The sequence below is a fragment of the Rattus rattus genome, chromosome 1 (genome assembly GCF_011064425.1).
Source record: "Rattus rattus isolate New Zealand chromosome 1, Rrattus_CSIRO_v1, whole genome shotgun sequence".
Lineage (NCBI taxonomy): Eukaryota > Metazoa > Chordata > Mammalia > Rodentia > Muridae > Rattus > Rattus rattus.
The window spans coordinates 234,191,826-234,207,621 of record NC_046154.1 but is presented as its reverse complement, the minus strand read 5'-3'; positions in this window follow the sequence as shown (position 1 = coordinate 234,207,621).

The window sequence follows — 15,796 nt, the reverse complement described above, 5'->3', positions numbered from 1 at the left end:
CTCCCATGTTCCCAGAGAACAGAAGTCTCTACTGCTCAAAAGGAGAGAAAAAAAGTCAGGTTTATCTTGCTTTGCACATTGACCACCTAAATCTTCATCCCCTCAGAAAAGCACCAAGGAAATGACAGCTTGATATAACACAGCATTTTATTCAAACTTGTAGGGGAAAAAAGAAAGAAAGAAATCTAAACATGTAACAGAATTCTTAAATTTAAGATTTTCATTTAAAAAAAAAAAAAAAAAAAAAAAAAGCAGGGATTGGGGATTTGGCTCAGTGGTAGAGCGCTTGCCTAGAAGCACAAGGCCCTGGGTTCGGTCCCCAGGTCCAAAAAAAAAAGAATACAAAAAAAAAAAAAAAAAAAAAGCAAATGACAGCTGTTTATGGTTTCATATGTGTTTAATCCCAGCACTCAGGATGCAGAGGTAAACGGATCTCTGTGAGTTCGAGACCAGTCTGGTCTACAAAGCAAGTTCTAGAACAGCCAGGGCTGTTACACAGAGAAACTCTGTCTTGGAAGGGAAAAAAAAGACAAATTAAAAAGAAAGAGTCAGGCATGATGGTGTGAGACTATATACCAACATTTTGGAGGCTGAGGCAGAAGAATCAAGAGGTCAAGGCCAACCTCAGCTGCATAACAAATTCAAAGCCAGCCTGATCTACATAAAATTCTGTCAAAAAAAAAAAAAGAACAAAACAAAACAAAAATAGGGCTGGGGGTGGGGATCAATTTTTAAAGCACTTACCACACAAACATAGACCAAAATTTGGATCCTCAGGATCCACATAAATATCCAATGTCTGTGGCCTCCCTCCAATCTGTGTTATTCCAGCCTTGTCATGGGATTCCCAGAGCAAGCTGACTGGCAAAGTGGCTCATATTGGTCAACTCTGAATATGACTGAGAAATGCTGCCTCAGTGAACAAGTTAGAACATTGGTGGAGGACGATTCCAAACACCAACCTCTGGCCTCCATGTGCAAACCTTGGTCATTTGTATGTGCAAGTGGGTACACACACACACACACACACACACACACACACACACACACACACACACACATACACACACTCACACACACACACAACACACACACACACACACACACACACACACAAAATAAGAGAAATAAAACAAAGTAAACACAAAAGCCATAGATCCATTCCCTGCTTTTTAAAAGACGGACGGGCCTTGGGGTTCTTTAGAGGCTCACAAAGCTCCTGCCGAAGCTACCAGGACTTGCTTTTGACCAAGGTTCATGAAAATCGCTAAGTCTGCTTTAAATGGAAACTTTGAGCTCAGAGAACTTAAGATTAGGGCAGAGACATAGGAAGTAGGGCAGGTTGACGCTGCTAATTCGTTGTTACTGATTCACTGTAAGTGAGTTGGCAGCGTTTTTCATTTCTTTTTAAGCCCTAACAAGACAGTATGTTAATAGATAGCTAGAAAGACCATTAGATGGTTGATAGATAGATAGATAGATAGACAGACAGATGATAGATAGATAGATAGATAGATAGATAGATAGATAGATAGATAGATATGTAATGGATGGATGGATAGATAGATAGATAGATAGATATGTAATGGATGGATGGATAGATAGATAGATAGATATGTAATAGATGGATGGATGGATAGACAGACAGACAGACAGAATTCACTAATCCCGATAGAAATACATAGGTATGACCACTTCCAGCCTAGGAAAAAAAAGAGAGAGCCTAAATCTCTTTCCTTTACAAACCTAGACACAAGCAAGACCAAGGCAAGATCCCTGGTGAGATCATACTGGGATCAAATATGTAGCAAGGATCTATGACCCATGAAAACTCTCTTTCATCCTCTCCCAGGGGACAGCCTGTGTCCCTCCTGGGCTGGGAGGTCCATCCTGTGATATGTTGTACCATCATCCTGGACAAGCCAGGTCTTGTGCAGTAGCTGAGGAGGAAGAACCACATCTAAAACTGGCCCTGGACCCTCGGTTTTCCAAGACCACAGGGCAACAGTGAGCACGCTGAGGGCCGGGTCCTGCAGTGCCTTCTAGCCCAGGCTCCCAGGCACCTATCACGTCTCTATCTCCCGGTGTTGCAACCTCCATAATTGCCACACTCGCATCCAGGCCACCTGAGGCTGGCTGTCTCAGCCCCAGCCTGGCACCTGTCGCAATAAGCATCCAAACGATTAGCCTCCTCCCTCCCACCCGAGCCGAGAAACCCAGGGTCCTAGTCTGTCTAGTGCCCTGCTTCCTCGAGCTGGGCTCTGTCTCCTGGACACGTTTTTCCAGAAACCTGACCCTTATGGCCAAAAGTGCACCATTTGACATAGTCACCCTGGGATACCGGATACTGGACCTTGCTCAGGCCCCAAACCTTCTCTATCCTTTTTTTTTTAAAGCCACTGTCTCTTGAGGCTTGGCTCAGGGAGGTCAATTCTCCATAAGAGTTTTAAGGAAAGTCTTTGATATCCAACTTCCTACCAGCTGTGAGGGAGAAAAAACAAAGGGTGTGGAAAGGAGAGGATTGTTGTGCTGGCTGACAGAACACCTACCATGATTCACGCCCGTCAACAAGAATGCTCTAGTCAGAATACTGTGTGGCCCAGAGCCCTCTCTCTGGGTTCCTTTCCCACTCTGCCCATCTCCCCCTTTGGCATTTCCTCTCTCAAATTATCTAAATTATCTAGAAGCTTCTGACTGAGATAGTCTGCCTCTGAGCCTAGCATTGCTCAAGTTCTGCTGGCCTTTCAGTAATGATGCTAGATGGTGGTGCATTCCTGCCGTCAGGGAGGCTAAGAAGGGAAGTCTGCCACTACTTCAGAGCCAGCCTGGGCTACAAAGTAAGGCTTCCCCATCTCAAAAAGCTTAAAAATCGGATGCTTGCTATAAAGCCTCCCCCCCACCCCCACCGCCACTCTTTACAATCTACACGGGTTGGGGGAGGGGAAGAGGGAGGGAAGGACTGTCACAGGCAATGGGGAACTCCACAGACACTGGAAGAAACAGAAAAAGATCCCAGCCAGGGCTCTGAGTGGAGGAGGAGGCAGAGTGGTCTCAGGGACCAGTGAACAAATGAGACTGTCAAACTCTGTGAGTCTGCCTCTCCAACCCCCTAGAACATTCCTTTTCAGAATTTTCCATTTCCTAAGACACGAGGCTGCATTGCTCAACAGTTGTGCTGTTTCTCACGGGTGCTCCGGGCCCATTCCCAGAGATGATATCAGACCAGGGCCATGGATTACCACATGAGTTCAGTCAGCGATGGTTGGCTGGGTACCCTCCCTCTGGGTTCCTTTCCCACTCTGCCCATCTCCCCCTTGGCATTTCCTCCCTCGAAGCAATGAGCACACAGACGATTGTCTACCTGGAGTATATTCCATCCCACCACATAGCAAGAGAGTGGCCCTGGGTTCAAATCCTGATTCTATCATTTAAGAGCTCTGTATGTTGTAAACCTAAGTTTTCGGATCTAGAAAATGAGAAGAAACCTAGTACCTGGGGCAAACGTTCACCAGGAAAATTAAATACCTGAAATAAATGCAGAGTTACTAAGAGAACTGGCACATGCCACCAATCAGTGACAAATCACAACAAATCCTTAATCCCTCCTCTGCTCGGTTCCCTTAGCATTAACACCTGCTCCAGGAGCTGCCCAGGAAAGGTGTACTAAGAGACTGCTATCTCTTAGACTGAAGGTCTGATCCAGCATAGCCCAAGGGTGACACGCTGGCTTCTGAGACCTACTTCCTGGGTGGTTGGCTCCAGAGAATCACTTGACCTCAGTTTCAGCATCTATAAAAAACAGATTAAAATCATTCCCACCTGGAAGGATCACTGAGCAGGTAAACTGGCGCCGTGGAAGGCTCAGGAGAGCACAGGAGCGGAGCAAGGTCAACGCTGATGCTGCCCCATCTTAAGTGACCGTGTTCTAGGAGGACTTGGTGTGCAGAACAGGAACTACAGAGGGCAAAGCAAAGCATCCAAACAAGTGCTTTTCTCTCTTCCTCTCATCCCAAATCAGAAAAGAAAACATTTGTTTCCATGCAGCTTGCAGTGGGAATGAAAGCTTTGGTATAAAGAGGACCAACATCTTTGTTCTGCTATATGCCACCTGGGTGGCCTGTGGCAGATCCCTACACACCTTTATTCCAAAACTGGTCAAACCCTCTGTCAACTGTGTTACTCACATAATTTGTCTACCTGGCCTTCTTTTCCCTTCATGAAAGGAAAAAACCTAAAGTAGGCAGGCAAGCTGCAAACCCTCGGGCCTGACAGACATGTTAGCCATGGCTGTATCACCACTGGGATGGGTGTTAAAGATACGGCGCTAAGTGGGGCTTTCTGTGGTCTCCAGATTCTGGCAGGAGGCAGAGGCTACACAAAGGATTACAGGGAAAGGAGCTGCCATGTCCGAGTGAGCCAGACAGACCTCCACAGAGCTGTTCTCTTCCCAGCTTGATAGATCTCCACATTGCAAGGACAACTGAGATCAAAGCCATTTTACAGACTCACAAAGTCAGGTCAAACTAACTGTTCCATGCATGTAGAACCATGCAGCTAGCTATACTCATGTGGGACCATGCAGCTAGCTACAATCATGTAGGGCCATGCAGCTAGCTACAATCATGCAGGGCCATGCAGCTAGCTACAATCATGCAGGGCCATGCAGCTAGCTACAATCATGCAGGGCCATGCAGCTAGCTACACTCACATGGGACCATGCAGCTAGTAAGCTATCTTGAGGAAGAATGAGTCCCCAAGAGAGAACAGAGGAGTTAGCAGGAGAGAGGAATCCTAGAAGCAGTGATGATATCTATGGGCTAAAGCAGGAAAGAGTCTGCACTCTCTCCTATAAGAAAAACAATGCAGCAGCCAAAGCTTATAACATCCAACACCATGTTTGCTGTTCTGAAGGCTGGAAGTGCACAAACAAGGGGCTAACAGGTCTTTCTGGTGAGAGCTGCTATCTGTCCCATAGGTAGTGCCTTCTGCTTGGTCTTTCCATGGTGGGACTCCTTAGAAGGGGCTCATGCCATCTACAAGGGCTCCCTCCCAGTAACTAATACCCTCCTTCAATGGCCCCACCTCCTAATTCCATCCATTTGGGAATTTGAATTCAATAAGTAAACTTGAAAGAGAGACAAACCCCCAGGCTCAGCTGTAGTAAAGAGAGTTCTCATCTACCAACACCCAGTCAGAAAGACACACACACACACACACACACACACACACACACACACACACACACACACACACACACACACACACACACACACACACACACACACACACACACCCTGGAGATCCATTTGTCACCCACATGTAGAACAAGATACTGTGACCCCAGGGGTAGCCTAGACCCTTAGTGCTGCCTAGGAGGAACAAGCCCCTCCACCACACTATCACTTCAGTATGTCGTAGCTTTTAAAAATCTTTGCCATGACCATGCCCATCAAATAAGAAAGAACAATTAAAGTGATCTGATTCTACAGTTCTGGGGTTTTACGGGGCTCAGGTGTAGGCCACAGCAGTCAGAAGAATAGGTTAGAGCCCACCTGCCCTTGGAACCCTCCCACACCCTTGGTTCAGATCCAAAAGACGCAAGCAGCTGAAACTCCTTCCTGTCCCACTACCTGCCCCCACTACTATGTGGCCCTGCTCTTACATGAAAGAATATCTACTATTCAGATGCAGGACACACAGCCAGAAAAACAGACAGGTGAACTCAGGCAGAGACTACACTAGCCCCCGGAACTCTAGATAGACACCCCCAACACACACAAAGACCTCCTTCACTTCTCAGTGTGCCCCACACGCCAAACCCAATTCTTACTCCCCTCCTCATCACCATGTTCCACCCCCCTAGCTCAGGCAGGGATCACCGGTTTGACCAAAGGACAAGCTTGCCATCAGAAAAGTCCAGCTCCAACCTGACAGAGACTCCCTGCTGAACCAGAGGTCACACCAACCACCAGAAATCTAGGTCACAAAGACCAGAAGCCCAAAGAAGGAGACAGAAACCAAGGAACAAAACACCCATCCAACAAAGACAAATTCAAGAATTAGCACCTAGATCTATAATCACTCCAAACCCAGACGCCTAGGTGCCAGTGTAAGAACACAGCCAACAAGCACCAGAGCAGTATGGTGCCACCAGAAAGAACACAGCTGTCCTACCACGTGAGGCCCTGAATACGCCAACGTAGATGAAGCACAAGGAAATGACCTGAAAACCAACTTTATGAAGTTGATAGAGGTCCTTAAAGAGGCAATAAATGCACCCCTAAAATAAGGCAGGAAACAAACAGTGAAGGGAATTGTACTGGCTGGTTGTATGTGTCAACTTGAGACAAGCTAGAGTCATCAAGCAGAAAGGAGAGGAAATGCCTCAGAAGACACAGCTATAAGGCATTTTCTCAGTTAGTGATCAATGGGGAGGGTCCAGGCCTTTGTGAGTGGTCCCAACCCTGGGATGGTGGTCCTGAGTTCTGTAAGAAAGCAGGCTGAGCAAGCCATGTGAACCAAGCCAGTAAACAGCACCCATCCATGGCCTCTGCATCAGCTCCTACCTCCAGGTCCCTGTCCTGTTTGAGTTCCTGCCCTGACTTCTTTCAATAACAAACAGCAATATGATAATTTAAACAAGCTGAAGTAGACATTCTAATGTTGAACAAAATAGTCTTCAAACCAAGATTAATCAAAAGAGAAGGGGAAGGACTTTTCATGCTCATCAAAGGAAAAATTCATCAAGATAACATTTCAATTATTAACATCTATGCCCCAAATGCAAGGGCATTTAGTAAAAGAAACATTACTAAAGTTTATACCACACATCGAACATCACACATACAACTAGATACACTAAATCTGATAGAAGAGAAAGAGGGGAATAGCCTTCACCTCATTGGCATGGGAGACAACTTCCTGAGTAGAACTGCAATAGCACAGGCACTAAGATCAACAATTAATAAATGGGATTTTATGAAACTGAAAAGATTCTGTATAGCAAAAGATACCACCATTTGGACAAAGCGCCAGCCTACAAAATGGGGAAATATTTTTACCAACTACACATCCAATAGAGAGTTAATATCCAGTATAAAGAACTCAAAAAACTACATATCAAGAAAACAGATGATACAATTTTAAAATGGGATATAGTTCTAAACAGAACAACAGAGGAATCTCAAATGGCAGAGAAACATTTTAAAAATGTTCAACATCCATAGCCATAAAGGAAATGCAAATCAAAACAACTCTGAGATTCCACCTTACACCTGTCAAAATGGCTAAAACCAAAAACACAAGTGACAGCTCATGTTGGTGAGACTATGGAGCAAGGGGGAGACTCCTCCGCTGCTGGTTGGAAAGCAAACTTGTATAGTAACTTTGAAAATCAATATGGCCGCTTCTCAGAAAATTGGGAATCGAATCATCTCAAGACCCAGCTATACCACTCCTGGGCATATACCCGAAGGATGCTGCATCATACAATTAGGACTCTTGCTCAATGAAGTTCATAGCAGCTTTATTCATCATAGCCAGAAACTGGAAACAACCTAAATATCCCTCAACTGAAGAATGGATAAAGAAAATATGGTACACTTACACGATGGAATACTACTCAGCTGTTTTGGGGTGGGGATAGAGCATCATGAAATTTGTAGGCAAATGGATGCAACTAGAAAAAAATCATTCTGCATGAAAGACATGTACATAAGTAGATGTTAGCTATAATCTAATAGATAATCATGCTACAAGCCACAGACCCAGACAGGCTGAGTGATAAGAAGGGCTCAAGGAAAAATGCAAGGATCTCCCTGGGAAAGGGAGGTGAATAGATTTCATGGCTGAACTGGGTTTAGGTGGGACTGGGAGCAGGAGGGGTCAGGGGTCAGGTTGTAGGGGTGAAGGGAAAGAGTACTGGCGAGACAACTGGAATTGGGGAACATCTGAAGGTCGATGTAGAAACCTCATGCAATGGAAACTCCCTGGAGTCTATGAGGATGACCCCAGTGAAGACCCTCAGTAATGGGGAACATGGAGCCTGAACCAGCCATCTTCTGTAACAAGGAAAGGCTTCCTGTGAAGGGACTGAGAGAGCAACCCAGCCATACAACCTTCTACTACTTGTTCTTCCTGAAAGATGTGCAAAAGTATAAAAGTGCAGAACTGGTGGGAGTGGCCAACCAACGACTGGTCCAACTTGAGACCCATGCCACAAAAGGGAGGCCATGGCTGACATGGCCATAAACCAGAGGCTGGATATCTCAGGGACCTAGAAGAGAGTCAAACACAACTGGCAAAAAAAAATAAAATAAAATAATCAATGAAATTATCTTAATGATACTCTGCTATACTCATAAGCTGGAGCCTAACGTAATTATTATCATAGAGGCTTTATCCAGCAACTAATTGGAGCAAATGCAGAGACCCACAGCCAAATATTAGGCAGAACTTGGGAAATCCTGCAGAAGAGGTGAAGTAAAGATTGCAGGAGTCATAGGGGTTAGGACACCACAAGAACATGGGCCACAGAATTAATTAACTAGAGTTCACAAGATTCACAGAGGCTCACGGAGATGATCTAACAATCAGGGAGCCTGTACAGGACTGACCTAGGCCCTATGCATATATGTTATGGTTGTGTAGCTTGGTGTTCTTGTGGGACTTCTAACACTGGGACCGGGGCGCTGTCTCTCTTTTGCCTGATTTTGAGGTCGTTTTCATCCTACTGGGTTGCCTTGTCCAGCCTCGATGCAAGGGTTTGTGCCTAGTCTTATTGGAATTTGTTAGCTATATTTGGTTGATATCCTGGGAGGCCTGCTCTTTTCTGAAAGGAAACAGAGGAGGAATAGATCTGGGGGACAGGGGAAGTGGGAGTGGGGGAGGAAGGGGAAACTGGTAAGGATGTAATATATGAAGAAGTCTAAAAAAGTTTTGTGAGCACAAAGGCAAAACACAAAAGTGCCTTCAGAAAGAAAACAAAATAAAAATCAGAAGAATCCATTCAAGCTGGTAAATGAAGAGAACTGAGAAGTTTAGGGACAAATTCTCCCTGTATGTCCAGCATTCAGGTCGCTCAGGCCTGCCTAGAACCTCTGTGAAGTTCAGGGTGACCTTGAACTTCTGATAGTTCTGCCTCTGCCTCTGGAGTGCTGGGATTATAAGCCTATACCACCAGCCTGATATGCACAATGTTGAGCGTGGATCTCTGGACTTCCTACATGCTAACAATGTGCTCTACCCACTTAGCTATCTCTCCAACCCCAGTTACTGTGTTTTCTTAAGCAGAGACAGGAAGTTAAGAGGAGGGAGCAGGAGAATGTAGTACACAAGACCTGTGGGCTTGCTGCCACCACATCTTAAACTTTAAGCAATCCTCTAAGCCCTCTCCTATGCTTGGCCAAGAGAAAACTATTTCTATTGGTGACCTAGGCTCTGGAAGGCCAATCCATCCCCTCCCACATGGGGCCCACTTTAATAACCAAAGCTCGTCGCTTCCTGTAAACAGGCCCAGCCAGGAATTAACTCCTTCCTTCTTTCTTCCCCTACAGTTACAACTAAGCAGGCTGTTCCAGACCAGAGCACGCCCCAGCTTACCAGGAAGGGATGACAGTGGTTCCCAGACTTCCCATGGCTTTCTCAGTGTCCTGTTGGCCCCGGATCTCCCTGGAACCTACCCAAGATGTATTTCAGGGTTGACATTGCGTGACATTATATGACTGCTCACACCCAAGCCAGCAACTGCTGACCCAGGCTAATTCGAGACAGCGTGCGTGTGTGCTGAGCCTAACGGCCCTGCTACAGCCTTCCCATTAGGACCCTGGCCAGAAGAGGGCACAAAAGGTAACATGGGCTAGACTAACTAGATTTAAGAGCTACCTGTCTGCCTCTGGTTTTTAAAGAAAAAGAAACACAATACCATGAGAAAGAGTGCCATTAGGTGCCAGAAGGCCAGGACGTAAAGGCTGGCTACAAAACTTACTAACAGTAGCCAACAGCAATCTATTCTTCCTCCCTCGGCCTTGTTTCCTGACTGATAATAAATGAGATAGCAAAGGCTTAAATGAGATGACACTTTGGTGGCCAGTGGAGCGAATCCTCCGTTAATGCTGGCCTTTGCTGCACCCTTCCTGTTTCTGAGACTCATGTTTAGCCCTCTGAAGGTTAGGATTGATCATCAGCTTCACAACATCTAGTAACAGAAGAACTAAGACACCTCCAGGGGTCTCAATGAGAAGTTTTCTAGAATGGTTAGTCGAGATGGGAGAACCCACCCTAAATGTAGCGGCACCCTTCTGTGGGCGGGGGTCCTGAACTGAATAAACAGTAGAAAGAGAGCTGAGCATGAGGAGAATTCCTCTCTCTCTCACTCTGCTTCCTGACTGCAGATGCAGTGTGACCAGCTGCCTCACAGGCCTGCCTCCATGGCTTCCCCAGCATGAGGCTCAGGAAGGATATGCAAGCCCCAGAAAGTATCAGGAATAAGAATACTCTCAAAGCGTGAGCCAAAATAAATCCTTCCTCTTACAGCAAGAAAGGAAACCCAAGCCATTTCACAGCCATAGTTGCTCAGCATCTGCATTTCAAATCCAAACTTGAGGAGACCGAGAGCTACATCAGAACTAGCAATAAAAAAAAAACATTGGTCAAATGGCTTGTGCATCAAGAGAGACAGACCAAGGCCAGAATCCCTGTGGTTCACTGCATTAGGACTGACAGCCACTGATGATGGGAAGAAGACTGGGGAAAGAAAAAGAAGTTAGTAAAAATGGCCTAGGGCCATAAAGAGCACCAGGAAGGATGCACAAGCTCCAAAGAGTACCAGGCGTAAAGACAGCAGCCATACTTGGCGCTTTGCATGTGGAAGGCCGTTTGATCCAGGTGATTTAGGGAGATGGAATCACATCAAGAGGGACAGATAAATGGGTTAGGAATGTGGGAACAAATAGGATTTAAAATGCTTAATGCTTAATTCAGTAGAGCAAGGGATTTCAAGATTGATACCATCTTGGAACAGTAAGAGTTTCGAGAAGAAAGAGAAAATGAGTTAAAAGAGAAGTCAGGGGTTGGAGAGATGGTTCAGCAGTTAGAGCACTGATTGCTCTTCCAGAGGGCCTGAGTTCAATTCCTAGCAACCACAGGATAGCTCACAGGCATCTGTAATGGGCATCTCATGCCCTTTTCTGGTGTGTCTGAAGACAGCAATAGTGTGCCCACATACATGAGATAAATAAATAAATCTTCTTTTTTTAATTGTGTAAAGAGAAGTCAGACTCCAGGGGTTTTGTTGGATCCATGTGTGGAAGCGTCAGCAGATTGGATGTAGGAATGGCAGACTTGGGTCCATGGGAAGTATCAATAGATTGGATGAGTGAATGAAAGAGTTGGGTCCACAGGAAGCGTCAATGGATTGAATGAATGAGTTGGGACCATGGGAAGCCTCACTGGATTGGATGAATGACTGACAGAGAAGAAAGGTAGGAAGAAAACAGCCCTGGTGACCTGGGAAGCAGTGTTGGGGTACATTGGTCACTTTCTCCTTGCTGTGGTAAAAACACCAGAGATGAAACAATCTAGTTTGGAAGGTTTATTCTGGATCAGTGTTCAAGGAGCTACAGTTCATCATGGTGGGAGAGGCACGGTGGCAGGATTAGGAGACCAACTGGTCATGTTTGCATTCAGTCAGGAAGCAAAGAAAGCGATGATATTAGGATTCAGCTTATAACTTAGTTTCCCTTGTCGCTGTTATGTTAAAATACTCTGGGCAAAAGCAACTCAAGCCAAAAAAGGTTTATTTTAGTTCAGTCCCAGAGTGCCCTCCATTGCCGCCAGTCACACTAGATCCATAAATGTGTATCAATATGGCACCACCCATGTCTAAGGCAAGCCTTCAATTCAATCAACCTACTCTAGGCAATCCTGCACGGATTTCCCACTGTCATTGTAGATCTTGTCAAATTGACAACATAAACCATCATCACATGGGAGAGGGAGATGGGTAAGTGAGGATTTGGTGTGGAGGATGGAAATCTGCCCATAGTTCTGATAGGAACTCAGAGAATGGTGGACAAATGTTTTCACCCGCCCAACATCCACTTCATTCTCCTTCACCGTGGAAACCTGATTCACTCATTCGGAATAGCTCAGAACGGCCAACCGCTAAGGTGTCTCTCATCATGTGACTAGAAAAACAAACAGTCACATGGTGAAATACTTCTTATAATGGAAAAGGACCAGTGAGCTACAGAAATCACTCATCCCTTAGAGATCCTAGGAAACCAATGGCAGGAATACAATTCCCAACATCCAGTAGTACAAGATGGCTATAGCTGCAAGAAACAAATTAATATACAACCTGCTAATACTGTAATGCGCAAAAATGACAGGCCAAATGTTTAGACTGACTCTAAACTCATTTGAGTTTTTTCTAAGTAAACAGTGGTTAACCAACAGCTTCGTTAAAGCTCCCTCTTAACCTTACACATTTGCATCCACAGTTGAGCCCATATGCAAAAAAACTGATACTGGGATGCAAGAGATAAGGAGAAAACTCAAAACCAGTGAGATGAACTCATGAGGCTAGTTGAAGGCAGGAAATGTGGGATTAGGTACACACATAACTAGCTGAGGAACAGAGATACGGTCTCTGAGTTTCAGGGCATGGAGCCCTGAAAATCAGGATTCTAACTGCTTGTCTGCTTGCTTATTTTATTTATTTATTTATTTAGTGTGCATTAGTATTTTTGCCTGCATTCATCTGTGTAAGGATGTCAGATCCTCTGGTAACAGTTGTGAGCTGCCATGTGGGTACTGGGAATTGAACTCTGGTCCTCTGGGAGAACAGCCAGTGCTCTTAACCACTGAGCCATCTCCCCAGCCCCCGACTGCTTCTTAAAGGCACAATGAGAAAAGTGCACGGCTGAGAATGTGTCAAGACTGTCATTAGATTTTTAAAGCCTGTCATGTTTCGCCCGCACTCATGTCTATGTACCGTGTGCAGTCTTGGTGCTTGCAGAGCCTAGAAGAGGAACTGGAATTTCACACAGGTGTGAGCTGCCACGTGGGTGCCAGGAATTGAACCCACACAGGCTGGAAATGCAGCGAATGCTCTAGACCTCTAAACTATCTCTCCCAATTCCCGTGACAAACGTATTAGACAGAAACCTAAAGCTAGGAAGGCAGAGACAGGTGGGTTCTGGGTTCGAGGCCAGTCTGGTTTACACTGAGTTCCAAGCCCACCAGTGCTATATAATGAGACACTGTCTCAAAAATACCAAAATTTAAAAATAATAAGATAAAATAAAGCCAAGTGTCCTTCTTCCCTGTTCCCTTATCTGTGCAGCAGCCAGAAGATGCCACCCACATTTAGGGTCCACCTTCCCACTACAAATAATCTGATGAAGAAAATCCCTCACAGGAGTACCTAGCATCTGACCTTTTAATTGATTCTAGACACAGTTAAGTTGAAAATCAAGATTAGTCACCACAGACTGTATGCTTGACATGGATGTATTTTATTTCTGTAAGTTCTATCATAAAAAATAATGCTGAGACAGCGAGATGGCTCAGTGAGTAAAGACACTTGTTACCAAATCCAATGGCCTGAGTTTTGTCCCCAGGGCCCATATAATGGAGGAAGAAAATGGGGTCCCACAGACTTCTACATGTACACACACACACACACACACACACACACACACACACACACACGAATAAAATGTAAGTAAAACCTTCAGTTGAAATAAAACTGATAATGAAAATAATTCATTCGAAGTGAACAAGTCGATAAATAAACATGAATACCGTAAAAATCAAAAGTAGGAAAAGGAAGGCTTGACTAAAGACGAAAACAGAGTCAAAGTTAACTCAAAAGGCTCACAGCAGTCACTTAATCAAGAGGAACTACACACTGAACTCCAAGATTCCCAGAAACCAAAGCAAAAAAGAGGAAAAGAAATATCCACATCTTCCATATTCTTAAGAAAGAGAAAAGAAAAAAAAATCAGTGTTCATAAAATAAAATCCACTCATAGAGAAAAGTTACCTTTTGAGTATTATGGGAACCAAGAGAAGGAAGTGACTCATTCTGCTTGGGAAAACCAGGAAATGCTACAAAGATGAGGAGAAAGAAAAGAAAAGGAAAAAAATAGCCCTTGCTGCTCTGGGAAGGCTGGATAAAAGGGGGTGGGCTCAGCCTTGGAATGGGAAATGCGGGCTTAACTCATTTCCTAGCCGCCCTGCAGCTCCACGGAGGCACCGCAAGAGGTCAAGGTCTCAGTCAGCAGGAAGAAGGCTGGAGCCAAGAGCCTCGGGCTGTTTCTACACAGCTTGAGGACAGGATGGTCACTCCAGGGCACGCAGTTCACGGTTCACCAGTGTCCATAGACCCATGCAGCCTGGGTCAAACCTCAGCTGTGTCCTGTTCCGGAATATCCCAGAGACATCCAGCCTGTTGTCACTTGGTCAGTGGGTAGGAGAGGGAGGTCGGTCCCCCAAGGCTGGCAAGAGAATTGGTAACCCAGGCAGAACAGGTTGTTGGGATTTCTGAGGCAATCCTGACTCCTTCGTGTCCCAATCAGCTGAGGGCTGTCCCTGCCCACAGGGTGACCTCTTCTCCAGCCGGAGGCTTCCTGGTCTTGGTGAACGGCCCACACTCAGGAATGCGCTACTCAGGAGATGGAGCCTGTGTGTCAGCTCTTTTCCCACATTCAGGGTTTACAGCTGACAGAAGTGTGTTTCAACAGGATTTGCTGAGAGAAGATGAGGCCATCATCCAGGAAACTGCCCTGATAAATCACCCATGAGCTAACGGGGCATTCTGGAACATTCTTCATCATTTGGAAAGGGAAGTGTTGGGATTTAAACAAGACTAAAGCGGAAAATGCTGTACCAGAGAGGGAAGAGCAGAGATGAGCCGTGCGGACACCACACCCACATTCGCTCTTTCCAGTGTACAGAACTATTCACACCTGCCCCCCCAACCCCAGGCTCACTAGGGGGGACAGTCACTATGCTGTTCTCTGACAATTCATCCTATGACATCACGTCTCATTTGATCCTAGATGGAAAGCTGTAAGAACAAACTTCCTGGATGGGAATTAGTAGCCTTCTGCTAGAGTTCTCCTGGGGAGATATCGGGAGCTCATTCTGACAGAGCAGCAGCCCCTTCGCTCTCATCTCCGGACCCTTGGCCTTCTATTCCTCCTCGCCTGGGACAGTGGTTTTCTGAAGTGGCAACAGAACTGTTCTGTGCAAGGCTCTGTCCCCAGCCTATGAGCTGTAGCTTTTTCCCAACATGTATGCTGTAGATTAGCAGGCCCGGGACAGATTTTATAAAGTCCTTGCTCCTTCAAGTCCGTGCTTGACATGGTGCCCTCCAGGTGGGACCTTCAGCTATGCAGGCTGAGCAGGAAGACTGTGGTTCCTACCATCCACCCAATGGAGTGCCAGCTCTCTCAGGGATACCAGTCAAGTCTTAGAGAACCTCACCATGGTTGTGCTCATATAGAACTCTGAGGTTTCCAAGAACTGTCAGTCAAGCCTCCCACAAGTCCTCAAGGTAGGCCCTAAACTCTGTGCGGAGAGGGAAACTGAAATGGAGAAAGAGCGACCAGTCATGAAGCAAATAGCCAGGAGATTGGGCTTTCAGTCTGGGACAGCGGGCAGCCCTACAGCCCTCCTCCACTCCTCTCCTCACCCTCTAGACTTGTTTCCTCCTCTGCTGCATGGCTCACACATCTAGAACAAGGCCCCGGGGCCACACCATGAGGAATTGTGGTTCGGCTACTTACTG